We start from the raw sequence: 10,065 nt of genomic DNA, 5'->3' as shown, positions 1-10,065 counted from the left end.
GCACGACGTGCTGTGGGTGCTGTTGGACTCCCTGGGGGTGGGAGTCTGTGGTGATGATTGACTCCTGTGAGTGGGGGAGGGGGTGAGCACGCACATTCTGTGGGGCTCCTCCGGGGGGGCGTGGGGTGTGCACACACATGCACTGTAATTCTCCCCGGCGACTGTAAGTCTGTCGCCCTCACCCCAGCTGGCCATGTCCCACTAGCCTGCAGCCCCCTGCCCCACTCGGCGTCCGAGCCCAGTGTGGCTGTGGGTGCAGCCCAGTCCCCCAGACCCACTCCCAGGACCGTTCTTGGCTGCGCCGCCGAGGAATGGGGGTTGGGGTCGGCGCGCTGGGTAGCACAGGCTCTTGCTGCAGCCCACTCGGGGTGCAAGAAATCTCACAATCTCCATGGTGTCTGAGAATAACAGAGTTCTCACTTTTTGTTTGGGTACAGCAAATCAGATACTTTATTTTCTCTCTATCAATTGCATAGAGGGAGAGAGCTAAACAGGTCTCTCAACAGGTAAACAATTACAGCAAGCATTTATACCTTTGGTTACAGACAATAATGAGCAACAGCTGCATTTTGTTTATACAAAGGTCATTCTGATATCTTGTTTTGCTCACTAATGTAGACTCTTAGGCTGGGTCTACACTACCCGCCTGAATCGGCGGGTAGAAATTGACCTCTCGGGGATCCCCGAATCGACGCTCTTACTCCACCAGCGGAGGTGGGAGTAAGCGCCGTCGACGGGAAGCCGCAGAGGTCGATTTTGCCGCCGTCCTCACAGCGGGGTAAGTCGGCTGCGATACGTCGAATTCAGCTACACTATTCGCGTAGCTGAATTTGCGTATCTTAAATCGACCCCCCCCCCCCCGTAGTGTAGATGTAGCCTTAGTCTACATTCCATATTATCTACACATTATCTACACAAGGTCCCAACAACTTCTCACACGGTTCTTTCCCCCTCACCTCACACATTCCTCGCTTCTACAAATCTCGCGCTATTAGGGTTACAGTTAGCCTGACTCTTGCTAACAAACTGTCATGCATTGCAATCCCCTTCCTGTCAGTTCTTTCTCTGCTTCCACAATGGGCTGAAACCCAGGGGATGTGACCAGGCGGCCCAGGCAATGGGGCTGCTCCCACAACCGCGGCCCCCCTCATACACACCCATATTCAGTGCCCAGACCCACAACCCCACCCCGGGCAGGGGCACAGCCTGCTTGGGGCTTCACCTGGGGCACGCACTGGGTCAGGGGCCTGGGCTCTGGTAAAGGGCGGGGGCTGCAGGGAGCAGTGCTAACCCTCCGTCCTTGTCCAGGAGAGCTCTCAGTGCGGCTCTGGGGGTCCAGAGACAACGCGAGAATGCAGGGGCTGGAGTGGGGTGAGCAGACCCAGGGAGCTGAGTGCGATCCTGGAGGTGCTTGATGCAAAGGGGCTCAGGAGTTGCCGAAGGGTAACTGGGCCCGTGCGGACACGGGGACAGAAGCAGCATCACAGCTGGAGCGTGCTGGTGCCCCGGCCTCCAGCCAGTGCTCAGCCAGGCAGCATGGTTGCCACTCCCCCTTCACCCACTGGCTTTGCCCCCCTGAGAAGGGGCAAGATGCCACGTGCTCTGTGACCAGCCAGGCTCAGGCCTTTCTCCTAAAACCAGCCCAGGACAGCAGCAGCCTGGCCAGCCTCCGCCCAGACTTCCAGCAATCCAGCTTGAGGGAGGAGGTACCATCTGGCTCTGCCTCCTCAGTGCCTGCACCCAGGCCTCCAGGCTCCAGTGGGGCTGCAGGTGGGGGTGGGGGCAGCTCTACCTGGCCCTGCCCTGAATTTCGGCAATGGGGCCCTGAATGTTTGCGAACCCGATGCTGGGACCTGCAGCAAACCAGGCAGGGATCGTTAGCCAGGGGTGCAGATGGGGATGGGCCAGACTGAAAGGAACTCAGTGCAATGAGCACTCTGCACTGCCCAGGCTGCAGAAGCCAGCACCCGGGAGCTCCCCTCGGGGCCTCACCACATGGCCAAGGCCTCAGCAAAGCTGGGTGAGGCGGCCAAGGCTGGAGCAGCAACTGGTGACTGAGGCACGGGGAACTGAGAGCCGCAGGAGGCAGCTCCCCATGCCTGATGCTGGAGGGTTACAGAAGGGCTGAACTGCCTCCAGGGCTTCTGAGACTCAGCCGCAGATTCATAGCGCTCAAGGCCAGAAGGGACCATTATATCTGACCCTCCGCAGAGCATCACATTCCCCCTGTGGAGAACTTGTGTGTGGCTGAAGCATATTCCAGAAATGGGCCAGTCTGGCTGAGATGACCCCAAGAGATGGCAAATCCACCACTTCCTTGGCGTTTGCCCCAGTGGTTGATCTCCTTCAGTGGTAACATTTTTGGCCCAATTTCATATCTGAAGGTATCTGGCTTGAGGTTCCAGCCGTTGGTTCTTGTTCTGCCTTTCTCTGTTAGAGTCAAGAGCCCTTTAGTGCCGCGTGTTTTCTCCCCAAGAAGGTCCGGCTACACTGCGATCACGTCACTGTTCAGTCTGGAGCAGCTAAACAGCCGGAGTCTTTGAGACTGATCAGTCCCGTCCCTGTGACCCAGACAGAACCTGCCGGGAGAGAACACGAGGTCAAGGGGCATGTAAACATCTGGCGTGAGGGGCTCTTTCCCCTTCCCTGAGTGCACCGGGGTTCCCAGCAGGACTTGTCCTCTGGGACATGGTGAGGCTGGGGCAGCCAGGGCCCATGCCCAACCCTCAGCTCCCCATCAGCCCTGATTCCCCCACGGCTATGCGGGTTTGACTGCGTGCTCGTTCTCATTCAGCCCACGTGCTGCCATGCAGCCAGCAGGGAGTTGTGCAGACACAGCTGGCCTGGCTGCCGCAGACACAGCTGGAGGAGGTCTGGCCTGAGCAGCTGCCCACTGGAATGAGAGGCAGCGAGGGCAGGACCCGGCGCTGTTTTCTGGGAAGGGAGCTCTGCTGCTTAGGCTCAGACAGACATCTGAGCTGCGTTCACCAGGACCAGTGCTCCCAGAACGGTGCTGTCAGAGATCCTGCCTGCCTGGGCTACGCTGTGCACACGGGCACTGTCCCTTGCACCTCTCCATGCCCCCTTTGCTTCCCTTCCCTTCTGTCTCTCAGCGCCAGCTCCCCTCCCCACTTTGTCCTCACCCCAAGGCTGGGATAGTGGGGGCTGTGTGTCAGGAGTGAGGGGCACTGGTAGAGCTGGGGGGATCTCAGGGCTGGGCTAGCAGGGGCTGTGTGTCGGGAGTGAGGGGCACTGGGAGAGCTGGGGGGATCTCAGGGCTGGGCTAGCAGGGGCTGCATGTTGGGAGTGAGGGGCACTGGTAGTGCTCGGGGGGAGCCCAGGGCTGGGCTAGCAGGGGCTGCATGTTGGGAGTGAGGGGCACTGGTAGTGCTTGGGGGGAGCCCAGGGCTGGGCTAGCAGGGGCTGCATGTTGGGAGTGAGGGGCACTAGCGGAGCTGGGGGGAGAAAGGAACAGGCCCAGACTGGATCGCAGGAGAGTTACAGGGTGGAACCACTGGTGCGGGCAGACCGGCGAGGGCTGGAAGACAGGACGACAATTGCAGGGCACACCGAAGATGAGGATGGAGGGGTGCCGGGGTCGGAGGGGAATCTGGGGATCTTACAGGTAACATCCTCCCAGTGGCACTGAGCAAACGTCTGGATCTAAGAGGCGCAGTGTGACCCCAGCCCGCTCTGCTGCCAGGCTGGGAGCTGTGGCGAGAAATACAGTCGGGGGGAAAGCAGCCCTGGAAAGTCCCGGAGCCTGCAGCAGGATGACAGTGTTTGAGAGCCAGGCCCAGCCCCAGCATCCAGAGGTGGCAGGTTTGTAGAAATGTTGGTGGTGCCCAGAATGCCCAGAGCCGCCCCCCGAAACCTCCACCCCCACCTGCCTACGGTTCTGGGAGGGAGTTTGGGCTTGGGAGGAGGTCGGGGGTGCAGGCCCTGGGCCGGGGCAGGGGATTGGCATGCAGAAGGGGTGCAGGCTCTGGGACGGGTGGGGGTGTAGGAGGGGGTGAGGGGTACAGGCTCTGGGACGGAGTTTGGGTGCAGGCTCTGGGACGGGTGGGGGTGTAGGAGGGGGTGAGGGGTGCAGGTTCTGGGACGGAGTTTGGGTGCAGGCTCTGGGACGGGTGGGGGTGTAGGAGGGGGTGAGGGGTGCAGGCTCTGGGACGGAGTTTGGGTGCAGGCTCTGGGCTGGGGGTTCAGGCTCTGGGAGGTGGTGGGAGGTGCGGCGCTTACCTGGGGCTCCTAGGCAGGGTGGGCCGGAGGGCCTCCGCATGCTGCTAACTCCATGCACTGCCCCCACAGCTTCCTATTGGCCGCAGGGGCGGGACACAGACCCACCCTGCCCAGGGGCTGCAGGGAGGGGCCGGCACCACATGGGGTGAGCAGAGAGGAAGCCGCTCAGCTCTGCTGTGCTGCCGGTGGTTGGTGGGGGCCCCGGGCCATTTTAAATCACCCGGCAGGGGGCGGAAGGCGGGGCAGAGGGAGAGACCTGGCCTCAAACATTGCTGGAGCCGAGCCCCGGGCCAGGGCCTATAGCACTCGCCGCCCATGCCAGCATTCTCGAGCAGCGTCCCCTCAGGACAGCGCCTGCAGAGAGGGCCCTGGTCCGGCATCCTGGCAGCCGAGAGCAGGTTCCAGGGGAGGTGGGAGGTCCTTCCGAGCCGGGTTTATTCACCCAGGAAGCAGGGACCGGCCTGCAGTGAGCCGCTCTCCAGGGCCACATGCAGCCAGCCGCAGACACGACCCCACTGTGTCACGGAGTGTGGGGGGGCTCAGGGCCCTGCCCCCCCGGCTTCCTGCGATTCACCATGACTCTCAGCCAGCCAGTAAAGCAGAAGGTTTATTTAGACAACAGGGACACAGTCCAAGACAGGTCTTGCAGGCACAGACAACAGGATCCCCCCCAGTTAGGTCCATCTTGGGGTCCCAGGGCACCACAGCCCCTTCGGGGGATCAGAGCCCCGTCTCCCTCCCAGTCATATCACCAGCCAGCTCTGAAACTCTCCCTTCAGAGACCCCTCCCACAGCCTTTGTTCAGTTTCCCGGGCAAAGGTGTCACCTGGCCTCTAACCCCTTCCTGGGTTCTCATGTTACATGCTCAGGTATTCTCCCTCACGGCCAGTCTCCCATCCCCCAATGCAGACCATCCTAGCCACACTCCCCTGCCTTCCCAGCCAACACTCCCACTCAGCATTCAAAGACCACATTACGAACAGTCCCAGTTCGTCACACACTGCACCAGCGAAGTGCTCAGCTGCCGCTCATGATCGTGCTCTGCAGTCCCCCGTCCCCCCCAGGAGCAGGGGAGCTGAGCAAGGAGCCAGCATGGGGAGCGATAAGCTGGAGCAGCCATAGGCCCCTCGGAGCGGCTCCACTCAGGGCCTGTCCGCTCCCCCTCGCTGCCCACGGACCAACACTGCCAGTGCCAACAGCGAGGATTTTTGGGGCCTGAGCTGGCCCCTTCTCCCTGTTCTCCCCCCGCTGCATGGCCAGAGCACAGGCCTGCTGGCCCCATTCCCCCCAGGCAGGTGGAGAGAGCCCTCACAGCCCCCCCACCCCCCAGCCCTGCACATAGTGTGACCAGGTGTCCGGTTTTGGACCTGAACACACGGCCAAAAAGGGACCCTGGTGGCTCCAGTCAGCACTGCCGACCGGGCCGTTAAAGGTCCGGTCAGCGGTGCTGCAGAGCCAAGGCAGGCTAATCCCTACCTGTCCTGGCACCGCGCTGCGCCCCGGAAGCGGCCAGCAGGTCCAGCTCCTAGGCAGGGGGGCCATGGGGCTCTGTGCGCTGCCCGAGGACCGGCTCCTGGCCAATGGGAGCTGGGGAAGGGGTGCCTGCCTAGGGCCCCCCAAACCCCTCAGCCCCACCCCAGAGCCAGCACCCCCAGCCCAGAGCTCTCACCCCTCCCACAGCCCAATCCCCTGCCTCAACTCACAGCCCCCTCCCACATTCCGAATCCCTCGGCCCCACCCCCAGCCTCCTGCACCCAACCCCTCATCCTCAGCCCCATCCCAGAACCTGCACTCCCAGCCAGAGTCCTCACCCCCTCCCGCACCGCAACCCCTGCCCCAGCCCAGTGAAAGTGAGTGAGGATGGGGGAGAGTGAGCCACTGAGGGAGGGGGAAATGTAGTGAGCGGGGGGAGGGGCCTTGGGGAAGGGGTGGGGCAGGAGCGGGGCCTGGGGAAGGGGCGGGGCCTTGGGGAAGGGGCAAGGCAGTGGCAGGGGTGGGGCAGAGGTATTCGGTTTTTTGTGATTAGAAAGCTTGCAGCCCTACCCGGAGCACAGGCCTGGCGTGGCTTTGGGGCGAGAGCGCCTCAGGCCCTGCAGGTCACTGCCCTGGTTCTTGCTCAGGTCAGGCGAAGGCTTGGGGGGCTGGGAGGCCTGGCCCCCCTCAGGGAGTTCCAATGTCCCAGACACAGTGTTGGGCTCAGCTCCTGCCCCCATGCGTCTGGGACGTGCCCGACCCAGGCAGAGCCAGGCTGTTACTGGACTGGAGCTAGCTGGGGAAGCCTGAACCACTACTGCGCTTCAGAGGAACCCGCCCCCTGAAGCTACGCGGGGCCCTGCTGGGTCAGGACAGGGAGCGCGGGGCCGTGGCACGCAGGCCCCAGGGGCACTGGGGAGCGCCGTCAGGCGTGGGTCTTGCTGGGCCCTGGAGGAGGCCTAGCTAGCACCGCCCCTGTGTTCTCAGGGAGTCACCGATTGACCAGAAACCCTCCCTCTCTCCTTCCCCTCCCTCCTCCCCTCCCCACTCCTTGCTTTGGCCCCTTGACTGTCCCGCATTCTGCCCCTGCATTTCCCCAGTAACCGTCCCTGTTAGCTGCATGCCGGCGCTCACACCAGGCACAGCACAGCACAGCCCATTCCCAGGCCTCTCTTCCGTAGGGCCTCAGTGGGGCCAGGGGCCAGAGAACGTGCACACGGAGCGGCCCCAGCAGCCTGTGGGCCAATGCACAGTCAGAGTGGGGGTAATGGGGCACCGGCTAGCTCAGGCTTAGTTGTCGGGGCCTATCTGCCCTGTGTTATGACCAGGGAGACAGCCCTGTGGCGGGAGTGTCAAGGCTGCTTCCCCACTTTGAACTTTAGGGTACAAATGTGGGGGCCTGCATGAAACTTCTAAGCTTAACTACCAGCTTAGATCTGGTCCGCTGCCACCACTCTCGATGCTAATTCCCTTCCCTGGGTAGCCTTGAGAGACTCTTCACCAATTCCCTGGTGAATACAGATCCAAACCCCTTGGATCTTAAAACAAGGAGAAATTAACCATTCCCCCTCCTCCCTTCCACCAACTCCTGGTGGATCAAGATCCAACCCCCCTGGATCTAAAAACAAGGAAAATCAATCAGGTTCTTAAAAAGAAGGCTTTTAATTAAAGAAAAGGTAAAAATCATCTCTGTAAAATCAGGATGGAAAATAACTTTACAGGGTAATCAAACTTAAAGAGCCCAGAGGAACCCCCTCTAGCCTTAGGTTCAAAGTACAGCAAACAGAGGTAAACACCCTAGTAAAAGATACATTTACAAGTTGAGAAAACAAAGGTAAACTAACACGCCTTGCCTGGCTGTTTACTTACAAGTTTGAAATATGAGATACTTGTTCAGAAAGACGTGGAGAGCCTGGATTGATGTCTGGTCCCTCTTAGTCCCAAGAGCGAACAACTTCCCAAACAAAGAGCACAAACAAAAGCCTCCCCCCCCCAAGATTTGAAAGTATCTTGTCCCCTTATTGGTCCTTTGGGTCAGGTGTCAGCCAGGTTACCTGAGCTTCTTAACCCTTTACAGGTAAAAGGATTTTGGAGTCTCTGGCCAGGAGGGATTTTATAGTACTGTACACAGGAGAGCTGCTACCCTTCCCTTTATAGTTATGACAGGGAGGAAGGCTGTTTACCCAGGGCAGGCGGGGGGCACACACCAGCTGAAGAACCTGTTCACCAGCCCATTACAGATGAGACAGCGCAGCTCTGCAGGCAGGACACAAGCGTCTCCCCAGCTCTGCCCCATCTGCCAGCCTCCTGTGGACAGAGCCACCACTCCCCTCGTGCAGAGCTACACCACCTCCAGGCCAGACACAAGCCCACTGCAGGGATCTGGGTCCCATGTCAGCCAGCCCCCTGGGGACCTCAACCTGTCCTGGCCAGGCTCTGCACCCTCTCTGGCCACCTGGGATACCCTGCATTGCCACCCCAGCCACAAGAGGCCGGAGGGATGCTGCTTGCTGACAGGGGGCCGTACTGCTGCATAGCAATGGTGTCTCTTCTCATTTAGCCAGAGCCTGTTTTTAGTGCGGCTGCTCTGGTGGCAAACAGCCAAGGCAAACACATTACACAGCCCAGAGCCCGCCAAGGAGGAAGTGGAACATGCACCTGCAGCCTGGAAATCTGCTCCTCAGAACAGGAACTACTGACCCCAGAACGTGGGATTGCACAGGATGAGCAAGAACTAGTGCCCCATGCCCTGGAACTTGCGGCTTCCCCCTGCGCTGAGTGGGGGACAGGGCAGCCACCCCAAGGGTCTATCAGAGAGCTCTCCCCCTGGGTGCTTCGGCCCCACTCTGCCTTTGCATCTCAGGGGCCCATCTTCCAGAGCGCTTGTTCCTGCCTCTCAGGCCCTTGTCTGAGAGGAACTGAAAAAATCTTGGGGGGACAGAAAAATCTCTGGGGAAACTCTCAAGATGGAATGAATATGGGGGAAGATTTTAGTCCATTTTATTTCAAGCTACAGACTAAAGTGACAGGTAATTTCCTACCTAGCTGCTGATCATTTGCCTTTGCGTCCGGAGCAATTTGTATTATACAAACCTGCAGATTTTCAAAACTTTCCTGCTATACAATTGGACAAAATGTCACCAGTATTTCCAGAGGCCTCAACTACAGCTCATACATGAGTGTGCGGTGACACCTCAATGCACCTTGGGCCAGCCATGTTGCTGCTGGTGGTATGTAGCACCATGACCCATGCCTCTGGGGAATAAATCCATGCTGATGCTCTGTAGAACCACGCCCTATAGTCTGGGTAGACTTTGGATCATCTGAGGCAACATGCCCTCCTGGTAGGGGAAGGCTAGTGCCATTGTGCTCATTGTCTTTCAGTTTAAGGCCAGTAGCTCCTGCATATCACATTTTGCCCAGTTACCCTGATGTGATGCCCAGTGACTTGTGCTTGGCTAAAGCATCTCTTCTAGAAAGGCATCCAGCCAGGGTTAGCAGGCACCAAGAAACAGAGAATCCATCACTTCCTTTGGTAGCTTGTTCCAGCGGTTAATCACACTCACTGTTAACATTGCTACTTCTAATCTGGGTTTAACTTCCAACCATTGTTCCTGTTCTGCCTTTCTCCATAAGTTAAAGAGCCCGTTAGTATCAAGTATTTTCTCCCCATGAAAGTACATAGACACTGGGATCTCTCACTCTGCTTTTTGATCAGTTAAGCAGATTGAGCTCTTCAAGTCTCTTGCTATAAATTGTTTTCTCGGACCCTCAAATCGTTCTTCTCTGCACCCTCTCCAGTTTCTCAATATCCTTTTTCAAATGTGGACACAGAACCAGGCGTGCAGGAATCACAGCATGCAAGACTTGCTGAGATCACTGTTGTGTGGTACTGAGATGCTGCATATGGCCAACTCAAGAGCCCTCTCCTCCCTGTAGGTGTCCTTTATATTTTCACTGAGCAAAAGAAATTTTCCAGGATAAACAGTCCACATGAGCTCATGGAAATTCATGGCCTGTTGGCCTGCATTAAAGAGCAGTGGCAATGCCTGGGGACTCAGAGTTTCCATTCCAGGCACGGCGTTTATGGCAAGGGGATGGCTATGATGCCAAGACAGCGAGCAATGCTCGGCAGGTGCAGTGACGGTTGTGCTGGTGGTTTTAGGGCTGGACATCCCGTTCCACATTAACCCCAGCCCAGAGAATGAGCTCATGGCAGCAGCCAGACAGCCTGGGAAAACATGTCCCCGCTCCAAGAGGATTTCCTTTTTCCTCCTCTCAATTGTTCCTCCATTTTTCCTGCTCCGTTGCCTCCCTCCTTCTCTCCCCCGCTTACCAGTCCATTTCCTCAGG

The 10,065-nt window shown here is 58.7% G+C and overlaps 1 long non-coding RNA gene across 1 annotated transcript; it reads right to left on the bottom strand.

Moving 5' to 3' along the window:
* Nucleotides 1–420: 420 nt before the first annotated feature.
* On the bottom strand, nt 421–8,136 carry LOC135976657 (uncharacterized). Its single transcript, XR_010593977.1, has 2 exons — nt 7,582–8,136; nt 421–2,579 (listed from the first exon to the last, which is right to left on the bottom strand). It is a non-coding gene; the product is annotated as an uncharacterized LOC135976657 (long non-coding RNA).
* Between the last annotated feature and the right edge of the window lie 1,929 nt (nt 8,137–10,065).

Source organism: Chrysemys picta, chromosome 19 (assembly GCF_011386835.1).
Source record: "Chrysemys picta bellii isolate R12L10 chromosome 19, ASM1138683v2, whole genome shotgun sequence".
In the NCBI taxonomy this organism is placed as follows: domain Eukaryota; kingdom Metazoa; phylum Chordata; order Testudines; family Emydidae; genus Chrysemys; species Chrysemys picta.
Note: the sequence above shows the minus strand (reverse complement) of the source record. Positions and strands in the feature narration are given on the sequence as shown.